Source organism: Odontesthes bonariensis, chromosome 8, assembly GCF_027942865.1.
Source record: "Odontesthes bonariensis isolate fOdoBon6 chromosome 8, fOdoBon6.hap1, whole genome shotgun sequence".
NCBI classification, from domain to species: domain Eukaryota; kingdom Metazoa; phylum Chordata; class Actinopteri; order Atheriniformes; family Atherinopsidae; genus Odontesthes; species Odontesthes bonariensis.
The window spans coordinates 35,531,672-35,551,535 of NC_134513.1; the positions used below are offsets into that span (position 1 = coordinate 35,531,672).

At 40.1% G+C, this 19,864-nt stretch overlaps 1 protein-coding gene and 1 non-coding gene across 2 annotated transcripts in view; both read right to left on the reverse strand.

Annotated features, from left to right (window-relative positions):
- LOC142385632 (potassium voltage-gated channel subfamily A member 5) overlaps positions 1-19,864 on the reverse strand; it is a 65,853-nt gene that overhangs the window by 15,391 nt on the left and 30,598 nt on the right. The gene's annotated exons all lie outside the window — the stretch shown is intronic.
- Positions 14,442-14,513, reverse strand: trnaa-ugc (transfer RNA alanine (anticodon UGC)). The gene has a single exon. It is a non-coding gene; the product is annotated as a tRNA-Ala (tRNA).

Here is a 19,864-nt window from a genome sequence, read left to right on the forward strand (position 1 = left end):
TTAGGTAGTCTGGGGTGAATTATAGATGTTCTGATCACGATTTGGACATTTGGTGCTGAACGGAGCATTTAGGTATCCACTGCTGCAGCCCCCCCACCTTTGCATTGAGTCAATGACCACTCAAGCAAACAATCATAAAACGGCATTAAACTTTCGTTTGAAAAGACATGGAACTCACCGTGTGGTCAGTGGTGGACAGCGATAAATTGACCCGAAAATCGCAGCGAAATGTGCCTTCTAACAGTTGTTTTAGCATTTGGTGGACCTATTTTTCCGGACACCGTTGAATAGCAGCAGCAAGACATCCAGCCACTAGGTGGCGATAGTGCGTTGTTTTGTGTAGACCTCATGGAGAGAGGTAGAACGACTGGTAGCTGTTGCTTAGTGCTGCAAGCAGAGAGTCTCTATTATGAGGAGAGGGAAAACTGGCGGCTATTTCCGGGTGGTACTGCACTCTAGGGGCGCCAACGAAGCAGTGCAGAGCACGCCGAACTCTATGGTGGTAGAATGAAATCCACCTTAGATCCAGCCATTGCTTTGGATATAATTTTTTATATTTTTTCATTTTAATTTTCCTAAAGGCAGGATAAATTATCCTTTCAAACGGCACTTGGTTTGATTTTTTAGACGCACTAGATTTGTTTAAAATACACATTTATTGTCAGTATTGCATCCCGAGTGACGTCACGCATGTGGCATCACTTTACGGCATGGTCAGTCCTAGCGCTGAGCTAGCAGAGAGGGGTTAGCTCAAATAGTTACAGATTTCAGCACAGCCCTTTTACATACTCTCTGACTAGCCTCTGGTTTAGCTTTGGTTGTTGTTAGCAGCACCAGGTTAGCACTCTGGCACAGTGGACGAGTGCCGTAAAGCAGCCGGTCGTAATCTGCCGTGCGTTCTTCAGATTCCGTTAGCAAAATGCTAGCGGAGACTGACTCGCAAATGCCAGACCTGTAAGAAAACAGAAAGATATAACTCCCAGGTTATTGTACTTTTGATATAAATCTACATCCCTCTGTCAGAAATCACAGTAATATTTTCAGGTTTCAGTCGCTAGCGGGGACATTTTTTGAGTTATTAGCGCCAGCCCTATGGAAAATGGTCATTCTGCACTCGCTCGCCAGCGCCCCCAGAGAAAATCAACTGAACTGCAGCCAATTTTTTTATAATGGGGCGAATAGGAAGTGGAACGGCTGTCTGTAAAAGGGCTGTGGCTGCAAGGGACCGCAACTGGCTAGAAACTACAGGTTGCATACAAACACACCCCTTTCCGTTTCCGGTCGTGCGGAGTAATACTAGTCAAACCAATACAAATCAATGAAGACGGACAATAATGGTAATATAACTTCTCTGGAAGCGTATTTCGCGTATCGCTGTCCACCACAGACCACACGGTGAGTTTCATGTCTCTGCAAACGAAAGTTTAATGCCGTTTTATGATTGTTTGCTTGAGTGGTCATTGACTCAATGCAAAGGTGGGGGGGCTGCAGCAGTGGATACCTAAATGCTCCGTTCAGCACTAAATGTCCAAATTGTGATCAGAACATCTCTAACTCATCCCAGAATACCCCCAAACAGGGCTTAATGTGCAAAATGGCGAACTAACACTTTAAGCAATGAACCTGTATTTAATTTGGCCAAAGGTCATTTCTATCCGTGCCCTTGTTGTAGCGTGTGCATGGTGGAATGCCCTCTCTGCCCTTGTTCCTGGATCAGGATATGGTGTGAGGAGGTACAGCCAGCATGCGTAGCCTCTGTCCCCAAGCAGGACACCATTGAACTCTCCAGCAGAATAAGAGAAATGTTGGATGGATATACATGTGTTAAGACTTGGCAATTTGATGCAATATGTGCCTTATATGGCTATCTATAATAAAGTATGACGAGCACTTTAAATTCCTTAAGATGACCTCTACACCTGACCTCTCATTAGATTACCAAAATTCTGCCTATGCTACACCTTACTTCAAAAGTAAACTCCTTCAGGTCAGTAAAATTCTTGCGCCTTGTGCAAACCTCTGTGCCAGTGAGGATGCTCGGAAGATCCTAGAATCATGAACTGATCCCGGCCACTGAGCCTCAATGTTGGAAATGAAATGACCTCCAACACAGATCATCTGTATGCACGCAGGATAGGAGTCTATGATAAGGTTTCACAGGGCATAAATGTAACATTGCTCAGCGTTACTCAAAGGGTGCTGATTTGGTATTTTTCAAAATGAGAAATCCAGTTCAGAGTCTATAGACAATTATCCTCAAGTGTACCTGTACATTTAGGATATGGAAAAAATTTCATTTACATAGTCAGCCTCCACGGGTCCAGCAGGGGCCTGGACAATGTGACAATAGCCGCTTTCGGACTGTAGGAACCTTTGGCAGTTCTAATAACCTTTTAATCCGCGGGGCCGTTTTCTCCCGTGTTCGGACTTACAGGAACTCGGGGCTATCTCCCTCAGTTCCTATAACTATTTAGCTCCTTCTCCGAGGTCGGGTCTTTTCATGGTTCTATAGAACGCATCTGACGGAGGTGTTTGGTGGTCGGTAGCTCCGCCCCTTGTCATGCTGTCACGGCTGAAATGTTTCCTCATACAACATGGACACAACCGGCGGGTGTTTAATAAGTTAAACTTACACTTGTCTCCTTTGTCTGCAGCGCTCTGCTCTCCTTTTTTTCTTCATGAAATGAAAAAGTATCGTCTCCTGACTCTCTCTGTGAGCTCTTCCAGCCTCCATGTTAGACGCCTGATGTGATCGTCCATGATTAATATCACCATCATGCAGACCATGAACACGGTGGCCTCCCCGCTCTCCATATTAGCTTCTTGGTGGTGTTTTTTCTTCTCTAATTACTTTTACCGGGTTCTGTTTTGTTGTTGAATGTGGCGCTAAACGGCTAACGTAACACGTCACTGAAGCAGACGGCTGCGCGCGGCGCATCAGTCCCTATCAGGTCCCGACTCGCGAATGCAGACTGAAACAGAAGGACAGTTATCAGAACGATATTTGAGTAGGACCAGAGGCACGGGAACACATTTTCGGCAGGGGGTGCTGTTGGTGGGTGGCGAACTTTTGAAGGGGGGGTCTGGGAAATTGCATCTAAAAAATTTTTTTTTTAGATGCAATTTCCTCAAATTTAGGGCATGGCAAATCCCATCTGACTCACTCCTTCAGAATCCACCAAAGAGTTGGTACACACAACACAATCATTTCTGTAGCAATCAGAATCAATGGTAGCAACTCATGAACTCGCTCTTGCCAGCACTACCTACGGCACTGAAAATAGCAATTAAACACAAAGCACTCGGCGGTGCTATACATGAAAATAGCTATAGTGTTCCCACAACACTCTCCTCAGTATTCTGCGAAGGGCTAGCAGCAGTGCTAACAGGGATCGCATCAGTATCAGCGGCAGCTACCTTGTCCTGACGCTCCAGTGCTTGGTATTCTTCGTCCGATGCGTTGGGCTGTGGATTACTGATCTTCAAAAGTTTGGGATTGAGGAGGCTTTGAAAAAAAGACGAAATTCTCTTCTGCGACATGTTTGCTACTCTTATTGAAACGTTCTACTCAGCGGGCTCGCAGGTTTTGTTTCGAGGAATCTCATTCACGTCAGGACAAAAGAAAATCTGATTGGCCACACAACAAATTTTATTTATTTAAATATTTATTTATTATTTTAAGAGCTAAGATATTGCCATCCCACTTCATGAACACAATATATAATATCAGCAGAGCGGAAAACAACAGTTTGAAATAAATAAATAGCCGTAGCTTTATTTTCATGTCAGTTTCAAAGCTCCGCCACCAGGGGGTGCTGCCGCACCTCCCGCACCCCCAGTTCCCGCGCCACTGAGTAGGACAGTTCTGATAAATGCGTTCTTAGAACGGCTCTGTCCGAAAGCGGCTAATGTTTAAATCCAGACTGAAAACAGTTCTATTTAGATGTGCATATGACACCTGAAAGTATTTTATCTGCACTCTTCACTTTTAAATTAATTAATTAATGATTATTTTGTTTTTTGGAATGATTTTATTGCCTTGTGAATTTATGTAGCTGTAAAGCAGTTTGAATTGCCGTGTGTACGAATTGTGCTCTACAAATTGCCTTGCCTTGGATGCGTACATGGGCACAGTGTAGTGCACCGATAACATTAGGGAAGCCTGAGGGAGATGATGAACTTAATGCAAATACTTCAGCCAGTAGGTTGTTTTACATTATCGGCTACTGTAAATGTGGAGCAGCAGCCTGAAAGGACAGAGGTCCGCCCCCCATTCCCCACCCAATACTGACACTCTCCCTCTGTTCAAGTCTTAACTCAAAACCCATCCGTTTAACTTTGCTTACCTCCATTTATTGCTCCGTTCTGTGTATTTTTAATATGGTAAGATGTTTTAATTCCTGTGTTTTATCTAATATCTTGTTTGTACAGTGTCCTTGACTGTTTTGAAAGGAGCTTTTAATAATTTGTATCATTAACATTATTACCTGTCCCCCATTTTTCTGAGTCTGGTCCTACGTGGGTGTAGATCGGATGTTTGTTAGGTATTGATTAGTTTTAATGAATACCATGTTCTCTCTCATTTAATTTCATGTTCAATACGTGTGTATAGTTGCGTTTCTTTAGTTGCACTGGCACCGACTGATTGATTTTTCGAGACAGTGAAAGTGGTGAGATGATAACCACAGTTTTTGCTTCGTTTTTTATACAACACATGAGTTGCGGGAGCGCAGAATTCTTGGTGAACATTTCTACCATGGTTACTCAGCGGGCGTTCAAATAAGCCACGTTTATGGAACAGAACTCATGCTAAATTTAGCCAGAAGTAGCGAAATAAGCCAGGCTTTCTGCTAAGCCAGCTTCTAGGAATACCCCACAGAGTGCACGACTGAGTCCAGCTCTGCTAATCCAACTCTCAAGTGGGATAAAAAAACAAACAAATAAACTGGATTAATGCTACTGACTCCGGATCAGCCAGCTGATCTTTTAAGTAAACTATGAATAATGGAGAATAGAAAGTAGCTGAGAGCTGAATATTTAGAAAGCTTTATAAACTCACTTGAACATGTCTCTTCTTTCAGCTAAAACAAATGTACGTGAAAATATGGAAAAACAAGAAATGTTTATTCGTTGGTTAGCTTGCTATGGTGTCATTTCTCTAAATGGTTATATCAGTTTTTCATTGTGATATTTATTCACAGCTTTACATTTTAAAGGCTTTTCCCTCATGTTTTCTCTGGCAAGTTGTTGTTTTTCATGAATTTTCTCCTTCTTTGTGGCATGTCTTAGTTTTGAAGTTCTTTACAGCTACAAAAGCAGATCTCAGAGCTTTGAAAATGAAAAATTCATTTTAAAGAGTGTGATCATCATATCAATCATATTCAGAACATAGAAACGAGTAGTTTTAACATGAAACCAACAATGTTATAGAGTAAATCCAGAGGGTGATTAAAAGGAGACTAAATCATCGTATTTTATTAAAAAATCCAGACACATCGATCTGAGGTCTGACACATTTGTAAAAGGAAATAAAACAGATTGTGATGGTTTATATTTTAGGAGCAAAATAATCAAATGTATCTTACAGTTTTTTTCTATTGATTTGGCTCATTTCTTGAAACAGAAATTACATTATCAAAATAACATGGACAAATCTCCAAACCACCTCGCAATTGTTCACAACAGAATGGCATTTCTCATTGCTTTCATCAAATTGCAATTGTCTTAATATATATGTCAATTATTTCAGTGCATCTCTGCAAAAGATTAAGTACAAGTAGCCTACAGTTTGCACAGTTTGCCTACATTTAGCACATTTTCCAAGTGAATAGATTTTGGTGATCTGAACTGATTAGTTGATTCTTGGTCTAATGGTTCTTTTATCCAAAATATGTCAGCATGATTTCATTGTATAAGTCATCACATGCACAATAATCTGTTCAATTGTCAAAATGGGCCAAGAACATGATACCATCAATACCATATAGAATCTCATGTTATTCCCCTTTCCTTAATCCTATTGAGGAGTTTTGGAGGTGCTTGGAGGTGGAGAGTGTATGAGCATCATGCTCAAGACCAAAGATCCCTGCTCCATGCAATGGACGCTGCATGTTTAGACATTACAGGAGATCAGTGTAGGGGATGGTTGCGGCATGCACAGCGTTTCTTCCCGCGTTGCCTTGCAAGGAAAAATATACGTTGACCAGACAGACAGCAACGTCTGGACGGCCAGGAGGGTGAGGACAGTGGTCATGAGGGAGGGGCGGGGGAGGGTGAGGGTGAGCGGGAGGCGGACGACAGCGACCAGTAAAGTGTTGCTATAGTGTTTTCTGTAAGCTGCAGATTTATTTACAGTACTGTAGGCCACATAATTTTGCTTGTTTTTTTGTTTGTGTTTATATTACAGTATATGTGTGCTAATGTATATTTTTCTTTTCCTTCTACAATACTATACTGTATGGAAGTTACGTACTTCACAGTATTTGTGTGAATAAAAATAGTTGGTATGAGTGTATTGTGTGTGCTTTGAGGCTACTCTTACTGTGAAACTTTTTTCCTTCAGTTTTATACACTATTGTTCTGTTAGGTAGTCCTATGCCATAGTGACAAAACATCTAAACATTTTGACTTGTAGTGCTCACACAATGCCAAAAGGACAATGCATTTTGGGGGCACTGACTATTTGAATGAGAAAGAAACTTCATTTTGACACATGGCTGAACTGTTTAGGGGGAGATATGAGCTTTTGCTGGTGAACCATGGTGTTTTGCTGAACCATTCAGTTTAGTTTTGCAAAAAGTACTAAAGAGTGTTGAAAACGTCCGGTCTGTTTCAAGAAATGAGCCTAGGCAATTGAGAAAGATCTTTGCAATTTGGGTGGCACTGACTCTTTACATGGGAAATAAATCAGGTCTGAAGCATGGGTGAACAGTTTTGGGAGAGATATGTGCTTTTGCAGGTTAGCTATGGTGTTGTGCTGAACTATAAGAGTGTTATGCCAAATGATCTTAGAGTTTTGAGAATGTAATTTCTGTTTCAAGAAATGAACCAAACCAATGGAGAAAAACTGTAATTCATTTCAAAACTGTGTTTTGACTGATTTGTATAGATGAAGTAAAACATGCTCATAACTGTAATGGAGCGTGTGTCTCCTACTGTTTAGTGCTTTTACTGTGGTTCTGTTGCATTTACGTGGGAAGTTATCAATTGTCTGGTCTGTAAAACAGCTGCAGAAAGCAGCTCATGCAAATATCAACCTCACTAATATCCACTAGGGGGAGCTGCAGGGTCGTGTTTTTATTTCTTTGTAGTGCTGATCAGAGGAGTTGTGTTTTGTTTACTTCGTCTGCTCTGATGTAAACTGGTCCTGTGATTAGTGACAGGCAGGTATTTGAGTGTCTGAACGACCTTCAGGGCAGCATGAACTGGTTTCTGAGGGAACATTCTAAAATCACTGGATGGTGCTGCTTCGCTCCTTCACACACAGCTTGACCTCTGAAGATGCAGTGTTACATTAAGATGAAAACGATGACATTTGGGCGCTCACGCTCCAGCGGTCACATTCCCTCTGGACTATTTTGAGCTGGAATGTGTTGCCCGTTTGATGATGCAAAGTAGAGATCCCGATTTGTGTGCACGCTTCCATGTTAGTATGTTGAGTGCATGCATCAAAGATGAAGATGTGCATGTTACTCACTGGGAATAAATGCACAGAGAGAAGTAGTTGAATTTGATGAGTCACTGCTGGGGACGTGAAGCATCACTCTAACCTAAAGGGCTGTTAGTTCTTTCTTTTTTTTCCTGCTGCTGCTTTTGGCACAGAAAAGAGGAGATATTTAGTGTTTTTTCCTCCACAATTGCTTTGCAGTCATCCCTCATTGCTGCATGGTAACCTTTTTTCTACAACAGCTGAGTTTACAGGGAGCTTTTCAACCTTGACCCCATCCTTCAACCTGCATTGTCACAATAAGTGTTCGCTCCAGGGCCACTTGAAGCAGTCACATCAGCTCTACATGCAGTCGTGTCACGTGGTGGAGCTAATGAGCTGAAAATGGAACATGACAGCCGCACGGTACTGAGTCCCCGTGCTGACAAATGTCTTAACAAGTTGTATGTGGAGACAATTATCATTTAAGGTTTTTAAAAATCTGATAATATCAAAACAAAGTCACAGTCATCAAAGACAGATTTTTAATGTTATAGTTATTTATACATTTTGGGAAAATTTAGTGTAACTTAGTGTGATGGATGGATGGGTGTATGGATAGATAGATAGATAGATAGATAGATAGATAGATAGATAGATAGATAGATAGATAGATAGATAGATAGATAGATAGATAGATAGATAGATAGACGTGTTGTTCTGCTCGTACATCTGGGTATAAAATCTTGTTCTTCGTCTTACACACACATATATATATATGTAAAACTAAAGGATTTGATATATATATATACATACATACATATATATATATATATATATATATATATATATATATATATATATGTATCATATCATATCAAATCCTTTAATTTTTGGACAGAATTATATCACCATTATCTGATAAAACACATGCTGATGGAGCCTTGAAGTCATAGATTTGAGGCAGCTGGCTCTGTTTTTCAGCGCAGAGCCTCTGACCTCAGACTGCGAGGCTCGCTGATGGACGGGGAAGTCCGCTGAGCAACAAACACTTAATAGCGGACATCACAAATCCCAGCACGACGGGTCTCGGTGTCATTCTGCCCAACCAGCTGGATAACTTAGCTTGAGCCAAAGTGTTTTTGCAACCATTACACAAATTCTGTGAAGTTTTTAAAGGATCTGCAGAGATTTCAGACCTCAGCAGAGGGGGAGAAAATAACACATTTCTCAAATCTGGATGCTCAAACTGACAGTTTCCAAATCTGTTTTCACACCCAGCCTACGTAATCCATAAACGGTCCGGCTGTTTGTGGCGTAGACGGAAATGATGGGACATGTGATGCTGACATGCAGATAAGAAATCTACAGCTGTCACACTGTGTTGCAAAGAATTGAGTTTCTTAAATGTTAAAAGATAAGCCCACCAGGAGAGCAGCATCACTTAAAAGCTGGTAAATGTGCTGTTTGTGTCTGCAGCCATTTCTTCAGCCACATTTTCTTGAATGTTTCTTCATAATTGATCCAAATTGCTGCTATTAAAAGTAGACAAATGATCTATTAGCAGTGTGTGTTGGGAAAGTGAAAAGGAGCTCTGAATTAAATGTGTTTTATGTCTTTGTGTCTCTTACAAGGAATGCGATTTTGACTCAAATATGATTCCCCACATCACAGTGGGTGATGTTAATCCCATCTAAATAAATGTATGGATCAGAATTTGCTGATGGAGCTGCAATAGAGTAAAAGCATTTCTCTTTCTATTTTACAGAACAGCAAAGTAACAGCAGAATACGGTCTCAAAGCTGTCCTTTATGTCCACAACACAGAAAACAGCCATAACAAAGGTTCTTATCCAACTCTTAAGTGGCCATTTGATTCTTTTGTCTGTTTATGAAAGACTCCCATTAGTCCAGTGAGCTGTTGCATACTGGATGGGACTTTGATTTGATAAGCTCCAGCAAATGTTAGGTGTGCAATAAAAGCTTAACAAGCTTGTTAGCCTGTTTACAATTAACCACTTATCCAACTATCTCGCCACAATCCACAGCAAAAGTTATCCTTTTTCAACACATTTGAGTCCAAATCTAGAGGAAAAAAACAGCAACAGAGTTGCACACCTACAAGAGATTATAGGGTTCCCACAAAGATAAACGGATCAAATACGAATACAGAGGCATGTTTCAAAAAGGCACAAGTGTTTCTGTGCACTGTTCCAGATATCTTTTCAGGCATTAAAATCAGGCTCCTTACACAGGCCGGGTATCCTGAACCACTAATGTAATTAAAGGCCTTAGCCTCCATGAGACAAAATACGGCCCTCGCCTGTTTTCCGTATTGCATCATACGTACATGTGGCTTTAAAAGCTGAGGATGTGCACAATCACATGGAAAACACAAAGCAGCCACCATAAGCATGCGGACATGAGATACAAAAAAAACAAGTATATTTTCAACTAACATTAAATGGAAAGTCCAGCTGAACCTGATGAAACATTAGTTTAGCTGATATTCCACAAACTAAACTTTTGACCTCATGATGGCTCCACATGAACATAATCTTTAATACTAATTTTCTGACATCTGTAATGTTAAATGTTGGCAATAGAAAGTAAGCCTACTTAGTTAATGTTAGGCATTAGAAATACTTGGTTGTATTTAGGAATTTTTTCAGGTGAGACATAAAAAGTACTTGGATAAGTGAAGAAAAACATTGTGATTGTTGAAATAGACAATGGACTTCAGTGGTTAAATACTCAGAATCTACCTCAGCAAATCTGCTGTTATAGCTCAAAAGTCTTTTACCAGAGAACAACTGGTTTGCAGCACTATTCGATAGAGTAATCAAGTCATTTTAGGTTTTGTTTTCTGGTTTGTTTGTTATGTCGGAGTAAAGCAGACCACTGATCTGGTATCAAATTGTCTTTCAAACTATATATTTGTGATTTCTGGGTATCTCAAGAGAGCATGTTCGGAGCAGTGTTAGTTCCCAAAAGTAGTTAGGCAGCTGTTGTAAGAGTAGTGTTGATTATTGAGAACACCTGAGCCAAGTCCTGAACGAGGCTAAAAGGGATTCCTGAGAGTTGAAAACAAGGCGTCAGAACTGAGATCTGCTTTAAAAGATGTAAAGAGACCATCGAAAATAGTTGTTTTTCAGGGAAAAGTTCAGAGCAGAGAAAGAAAGAAATGTCAGTAACAGACTTGTTGGTAAAACAGAAATACAAACACACTCGTCAAAGCAATGCTTCTAATTTCCTGTGAAGTCTGCTTCCGAAAGTGTGCACATGTGCAAAGTACAGTTACAGGTGAAGATGAGTCCACATTTGGTTTGTAAAGTGTTCCTGTTCACTGAGCAGAAATGTTCCCCTGTTGTCACAACTTTTCTGCTCCAGTTCACTCTGGTTATTTAACAGTCTGAGATGAATGAGGGAACATTCGGCGCTGCTCACAGCCCACGACTTCACACCCTCATCCTCTCCGAGAGGGAAGTGTGATGGAGATGAGCTCTAGGGAGACGGTCTGCTGCTGCAGACATGTTCAGCAGAGACATGCACGGATTTCATCCAGCACACAGCTGAAGCTGCTCCACAGAAGGCACACATTTTCTCTCAGTATCTATTAAAAATAACATTAAATGTCACCTGAGTGACATTAAAAATGCATGTGATTTTTAAAAATAATTTAGGAGAAATCCTTACATTTAGTCATTTCAACATGGTTATTTTGAGTTTTAGCCGAATGAATAAATAGGCAGCAGGTCTGTGGGCTGTCTGTGGTAGTAGCACGACGATGACGTCAGTAACACCCACTTTACGACAAAAATTCAAAATTACAGTAACCCGGATTTTTTGAAGTAAGCGACGCACCTCCACGTTATCAGTGCTAGTGTACAGTAATTAATAAATTATAAACAGCATAGTTTGTGCCTGTATAAGCTTGCCCATAGGAAACCGTTTCATGGCCGAATATCTCAAGTGAGCAGCCAGACGCCTCTCGAATATCTTCGGAACAGCTCCAAATGACCAACAACAAGCAGGGGTGAGTAGAACATCATGTTATAATGTGAAATCAAGGGCCCAATGTCAAAAAAACGGTCTTGTCCTTTAAAGTGCTCATATTGTGCTGATTTACAGATTAATAATTTTAATTGATGATCTACTAAGATAGGTTTATATTCTTCAATGTACAAAAACACACACAGCTGCAGAACCTTCCGTCTGAAACGCTCCATTTTTGCTCCTGTCTCTTTAAGAACTCCCACCTCCAAGGCCCAGTGAGCTCTGATTGGTCTGCTAATTGATCAGAAATGACTCATTTTTTTGTTTGACTTCACATGACACGTGATGGTCTTTAATCAATGCAGAGGGGTGATAAATCTTTCACCAGAGATCATTATCATTTCACAACATTACAAGCTGGTGGGAGCAAGGCTGATTCAGAATGGACAGGTCAGGCACTACAACTGCTCCCCTCCAGCTGCACGGGTTGGAAATCACCTCTGTGACAACAGAATTCTGCCCTAATTAGCCAAAAACTTATATATATATATGCAGAGGACAGTTTTAATCTCCAGAAGCAAAACAGAAGGTCTAAGAACTGCTTACTCCATGAGATCCTTTCAGACAGAACATAACATTTTCTGCTCTTTCCACTGGGTTCAGAGCATATATGTCACTGTGCTCTACATGTGAACCCAGACGAGAAAGATGGATTTAACTGAACAAATGATGACGGTTTGGAAATGACAAAGTTAACTGAGGAGAGACCCCTGCAGAGACGGACAGATATGGACACCAAGCCTTTTCAAAATCCAAACCACAAAAACTAAAATAAATAAAAGTCAACAAAACTGATACAACTATAGTCAGAGGAAAAAAATAAATTATGTTCCTGATAGCACGACGGTGATATTCACAAATATTTGGACGGTCGGGGCTCCTGAAAAATGACACCAGAGAGTATAGACTGGCACACAGCATCGAGCCTCCATCAGTGCTGACATACATCTGTGACCAGCATCCACAGCAGTTTGCCTCGAGCTTTATTGGAAGCCGCATGGCTAACAGTGGCCTGCCCGTGAAATTCAATCATGCGAGGCCTACTTGCGATTGGTTGCTGGAAGCATGTGACCCCACCTCCTACGCCTGCCGTTGGTGTGCTGAGACACCAACAGCAGTTTCGCTCTGATTACTACAAACAGCCCAACGCACACACACTGACATTCTGCCTATTTATATCTGAGGTTAGACATGTTGAATATTATTACTGAGTAATTAAATCTGTGTGTTCATGCATGACTGATGTGGCACATGGAGTCAAACGTGCTGTGGTGTCCTGTCAGCTGAAAAAATTAAAATAAATAAAAGAACTGAGAGTCATGTGACGCAGTTGTGCCACCTCGTCTGAGGATAACGAAACAGGATTTTCCTTCTTTCATCCCCTAAAAATAGCTCCCAAATTCAGTTACTGTTCGAAACTTACAGCTAGAGCATATTGTTTTATCTTAAGTATTAAAAAGCTGTATTGTGTGGACAGATATTTTATTAGCTTCTCTCGATTCATTTTTATTTTGTCCCATATCTATCAAAAACTCTCCAGGGGCGTCGAACTGGCTTCAGGGCCAGCATGTCTCAGAAAGGCATCCTCACCCCCACTGACAGGCTGCAGGTGACAAAAGGAGACACTGAAAAAGATGAGTCCATGCGTCCTATTTTTATCAGTTTCATGTGGAACTTTGTTTTATTTTCTCCATTTCCTGTTCATCTTTAACCTCTCTGTCTCTGTATCAGATATCTTTATATATATTTATGTATTTATATATACTCATAATCTCTGAGAGAAGTTTACCTATTTTCTAAGGGACAAATAAAAAAATGACCAGTTTAGGACCAGATGAAAATGGATTTCGAGTCGAGCGACGCATATCTGGCAGCCAAAAAAAACATTTGGCTACCAGATGTGCTGTTTAAGATATGCAGACTTAAAGTTGCTGCGTCACATGACAACACGACAAACTTCTATCAGCACCTCAGCCAGCACAGAGAAAAGTATGATGGATGCATAGTGGCGACACCACAGACGAGCTGCTATTGTTCTATTGCTTTTATCTAGCTTCACAATTGAGAAAACAAGTTTTTCCAAAAGCATTTTATTTTGAAACAATGGACTGATATCCTTGCAAGGCCAATCATGATACCATTTATTCATCATATGGCAATTACAATACTAACCACAACAAGAGCAACATGACTTTTATCCCCAAATCGCACGGCCCTAACTCTGTGGTATTTCTTTGTGTCTTCTGAGCCACCTTCTGATCGGTGAATGCTTACTGATCTCTATTTCTAGGTGCTGCCGGGGGATGGAAGGTTTCCAATGCTGTTCATTTGGACTGCATTTTTGCTCTTTGCAGATGATGTTATCCTGTTTGCTTCATTGATCAGAGACTGTCAGCAGATGAGAATTAGCCCTTCCAAGGCCATGGTTTTCAATTTAAAAAAGGTGGATTTTGCACTCTTAATTGAAAGGCTGATTATATTTCTCAGATGGAACGGGAAAACCTCCATGTTCCTCCGGAAAAGCTGGAAGAGGGAGGTCTGGGAATCTCTGTCATCCCCTGGTCCAGGTCCAGAATAAGTAGCAGAAAATGGTTCGAACAGAGAACACAAGGTGCTTAAATTTTTCTTAATCCATCACAGCCTTTAACTAAACTGCTGTTATAGTCCCATCGGCTAATAGAGGGCAATTGATCTTATCTAGACAGATAGATAGATACTTTATTGATCCCAAAGGCAACACCTGGAGATGCTGGGGATTGAACACAGGACCTCATACATGCAAAGCATGCACTCTACCACTGAGCTACATCCCCTATAGTGTGAGAATAATCAAACTATAATTTCAAATGGGCTAGTTGTTAGTTGTAATTACTCACAGCCATCATCTCAGTCATCATTTCAGTTTAGACAAAGACGTTCGTTCTCTCTCTCCTTTTGTTTTTTTTCCATTATAGTTTGGGGATCGGTTTAATTTGCTGTAATTTTAGATGTGTGTCTCTTGATGAACCCTTTAACAACACGTTTTCAGTCGAAAAGTTGGCCTGCAGCATCTGGAAGTCTTTGCGAATTACAGACTTTCCACATTTAGCTGTAGAATTCGCAGGGTTGGTCCGACCCAACGATGGTCTTTACTGTAAAAGAGTTGTTTTTGATATTTGTGTGTTTGAACACAGTTTGGATGTGTAGTCTATATCAAATCGTTAAAAAATTTTAAGTATATACTTCTCATTCAGGTAATCATATCAATATACTGATGAAATAACTTAGTATTGAGGTCAACTGGAGAAGGTTGAGGTGGAATGGTGAGTTACAAAACTTAGATATCTAACATGCTTTGATGTTATTTTTAGGCTACTAAAACACATGGATTAAAGGATTAGCACGAGCATTCTGTGATATTTTTTTTCTTGTTATCAAATCCCATGAGCAGAGCCAAAGCAACGGCATGTTGGCCTGTGACTTTTAGCTCACGCTGGACCCTGCTGTTAATGCAAATCTTTAAAACCCATCAATAATGTCCTATTTCATTTATAAAAGAAATTAAAAGTCATTTAAAAAAAAAAAACAGCTGGAGTGACCCATAGCGACGGACTACTTTTGGCGTCGGATTAACCCATATTTTGCAAATCATAAAATATTAATAAAGCTTTAACAGTCAATATTTAGACAAAACAAATGTAATGTGCTGATTCTGAGCATGTGGCAGACATGTGTTATAAACAAACACATTATATGGGCAGATTTATCCTTCATAAAAGACATATTTATTAGGTTACTCTTATTGGGTTGTTCGTGTCACTGCTGTTACGTGTGCTCTTTCTTTTACATAAAATAAGTTACAGTGTGAAGTGGGCATTTTGGGTCAGTTTGTGTGGAAAAAGACTGTTTATCATCAAAACTGGTGGCAAAAAGGATCCTCACTTGGTACTGAGAAACTTTATTTACCTGCCAAAATATCTTGTAAGAGTCATAATATTATTATAATGATTTTTTCCTGTGCTCCATCTGTTGTAATTAAACTTGTTGTATTAAATATAAACTTTCAGGGAAATCCTACAAGATTTACTTGTCTTTATTGTGGTGCTTCACTGGATGGATCATAGAGTTCATGGAGGGGCTACAACAGCAGGAACTGATTGAGAAGCAGTGATTGTAACACCTCCTGGAAAATAGATCAATTTCAATCAAACAGCCATTAAGAGATAGAGAAAATAATGACATAACTATCATAGAGACACGCAACATTAGGACGAAAAGACAAAAAACAACCACAAAGAAACAGACAAGACCACAAAAAGACCTCAGAGACAAAACTATCCCAAAGAAATACAAAATTATCAAAACAACTCACAAAATGAACACAGAGAGACGTAAACACCCACAAAGAGACACAAAAAAACTACAGAGAGACCCACGATTATCAAAACAACTCACAAAATGACCACAGAGAGACGCAAACACCCACAAAGAGACACAAAAAACTACAGAGACCCAAGATTATCAAAACAACTCACAAAGTGACCACAGAGAGACGCAAACACCCACAAAGAGACACAAAACAACTACAGAGAGACGCAAAATTATCAAAACAACTCACAAAATGACCACAGAGAGACGCAAACACCCACAAAGAGACACAAAACAACTACAGAGAGACCCAAAATTATCAAAACAACTCACAAAATGAACACAGAGAGACGTAAACACCCACAAAGAGACACAAAAACAACTACAGAGAGACCCAAAATTATCAAAACAACTCACAAAATGACCACAAAGAGACGCAAACACCCACAAAGAGACACAAAACAACTACAGAGAGACCCAAAATTATCAAAACAACTCACAAAATGACCACAAAGAGACGCAAACACCCACAAAGAGACACAAAACAACTACAGAGAGACCCAAAATGATCAAAACAACTCACAAAATGACCACAGAGAGACGCAAACACCCACAAAGAGACACAAAACAACTACAGAGAGACCCAAAATGATCAAAACAACTCACAAAATGACCACAGAGAGACGCAAACACCCACAAAGAGACACAAAACAACTACAGAGAGACCCAAAATGATCAAAACAACTCACAAAATGACCACAGAGAGACGCAAACACCCACAAAGAGACACAAAACAACTACAGAGAGACCCAAAATTATCAAAACAACTCACAAAATGACCACAAAGAGACGCAAACACCCACAAAGAGACACAAAACAACTACAGAGAGACCCAAAATTATCAAAACAACTCACAAAATGACCACAAAGAGACGCAAACACCCACAAAGAGACACAAAACAACTACAGAGAGACCCAAAATTATCAAAACAACTCACAAAATGAACACAGAGACGCAAACACCCACAAAGACACACAAAACAACTACAGAGAGATAAATGACAAACACAAGGGTCAGAAAACAAGCAATAAGAGGTGCTAAACACTGACGTGAAAAATCCCTCAAGAGAGACACAAAAAATAACAGTCAAACAGATTTATAACAAAAAGACACAAAATTCCCAGAGTGGAAAGCAACCAGAATATGATTAATAAATGCCAAAAGAAATCGGAAACAGCCATAAAAAAAATACGACAAAAGTTTCTCTGGGCCTCACTGAACAAACTGAACAAATTCTATATGTTTTTATGCAGTTTTTCAAACTTGCCTAAATGAATGAAGAGGAAAACAGCCAGGGGAAGCAGCCAGAAATGTGCCTCTAACATTTAAAGTGCCGTACACTTACATAACTCCATTAAACACTGGTCTCTGCTTTCAGAGACGGCACGACCCCTGGACCAGCACGTCGGGTCTTTATGATACTGTGCCTCCTCTTTGTTGGCTATCTGACTGCCTTTATGAGCAGCCTCATCATCATCATCATCACTTGGGGCAGCAGCGCAGCTCTGCAGCAGTGTGGAGCGTTGCAGCATGCAGTTATGGTGCTGCTCTAGAAGCAGATGATGCAGAAGTGATGGCAGCAGCCACTCATGTGGAAACACTGCATTCAGTCTGTCTGATTAGATAACGTTCGACTGATGCCTCTTTGTTTGCTTGTTTTCTGCTTATTTGATTTTTCTCCCTCTGCTTGCAGAAGCACTAAAAGTCAAACTGCTGAAACGCATCTGACACTAAACTAATTATTAAAAAAGGTTTAGAATGCATTAACCAGTCAGTATTTAACAAACTCAATTAGTATCAGCTTCACCCTAAAAATGAGAAGCCAGCTTTCCTGCATATTTGATTTTTTAATAGTAGTTTGTTTAAATGACTTTTTAATAGATTTAAATAATGTAAACACAAGACAACAAATTACAAAGAAAAACCAGGAACTGCAGGACAATTCTCTGTAAATTCATCACTACAAGCAACTTCTTTCCATGAGACACATTTTTTTGGATAAATGAAATATTCCTTAAATAAATACTACTTGAATAAAGACTTTTTTCCATGACCAAGATGAAAAGTTGACATATTTGTATCAGAAAAAGCCAACAAAATGCAGCTAAAAACATGTGAGTAAATGATGACTTGTGACTTCAACTGGAAAAATAGAAAATATATAGACAACTGACATGAAAGTAACAGAAACGTCATGTTTCCTTTCTTGTTTTCTGAATTCAGTTGAGCTCACCTTTTGTCTCGTGTCTTCTCAATCACAACATAGCCTCACCCTCATCGTCAAAGAAAAAGCTTTCTTTATCATGTATTTCACACAAAATGTCACCATAATTTACTAAACCACCATCATTCTCTATGAAGTAAGACACAAAACTGGCAATTAAGACACTTAACATGTTAAGAAAATGTTTAAGGAGGTCATAAATAAAATGAAATGAAATGAGAAGTAGTGCCATTTCTTCAGATTTGTACAAAAACTGACTTCCACTCCAACCCCGAGAGTCGCCCCCTGCAGGTCATTAGATGAATTTTGACCAAACACATTTTGAGGGAGCCTTGACAAGCTTGCTCATAGACCTTCCTAAATTACCTGGAAGTATTAAGCAGCAGCCAAGATAATAGCTGTTTGAATTCTTTAAATACTGAGGACAGCAGCTCTGATTCTGACTCACAATTCTTCCGCAACTTAAGTGACACTTGATTTTTTTTATCCAGTCATACTAAATGTGATTCGTGTCCATAAATATGAGGGCAGGAGGATGAGTATGAGTTGCCTGTGACAACACTATATCAGTTATGAACTTTGATAATACTCTGATACATTTACCAAATCATCCATCCATTTGTCCATCAATCCATACATCTATCTATCCTCAAAAATACAATTTTTGGGTTACATGAGCAAAAGGCCCAGGTCTCCCTGCCTCAGCCCCAGCTGCTCCCAGGTCAGCTGAGATTCTTTGGTCAACTCCTCCTGGTAAACATATACACTAAGGAGGAATCCTCCACGTTCGCTGGCTGTCAGCGCGGAGCACTTCATGGCCATCAGGGAGGATAGGGACAGAAACATACAGGTAAGTCAAGAGTTTTACGTTATGGCAAATCTCCTTCTTCACCACAAAGGTGCACTTTAGCAACCAAACCACTGCAGAACCTACTTTCAATCTCAGCTTCTTTTTCTGTCATCCAAGATGCATCAGCTGCTGCACCTGCATTAGTTTTTTTTACTTTCACCTGAAGGAAGCATGCGATCCATAAACCAGAGCCTCAGATTTAGAGATGCTGATACTCAGTTGCAAAATACTCAGGTGAGCGCCTGAGAGCCCCCCGAAGACGCCAGGACATCACCTTCTTTATCTCCATGCAGTATGTCTTCCTCACCGTGGCTTCATCTGGAGATCTAACACCCACCTGCACAGGTCTGACTTCATGCTGAGCATGCAAACAGCGTGCAAAGATAACCCGTGATCCTGTTCCCCCAAAGCACCTCCAACAGGATCCCACTGGGAACCTGCTCGTATATCTTTTCCCTGTCTACATATAGCCTGGAACTTATTGGTCCCTTAGTTATCTGAGAATAGAGATGGTTCAAACCACTAAACCAAACTATTCTTAGTTTATACACAGACATATAACGCAAGTTATTTCCTCCTATTTTCTCCAGCTCATCCTGAATCTGTTTACTGGCATTTCATACATTAATTATCATTAATCACAGAGACATTTGTCAGTATGAGTCAGTGTGGTATTAAAGTG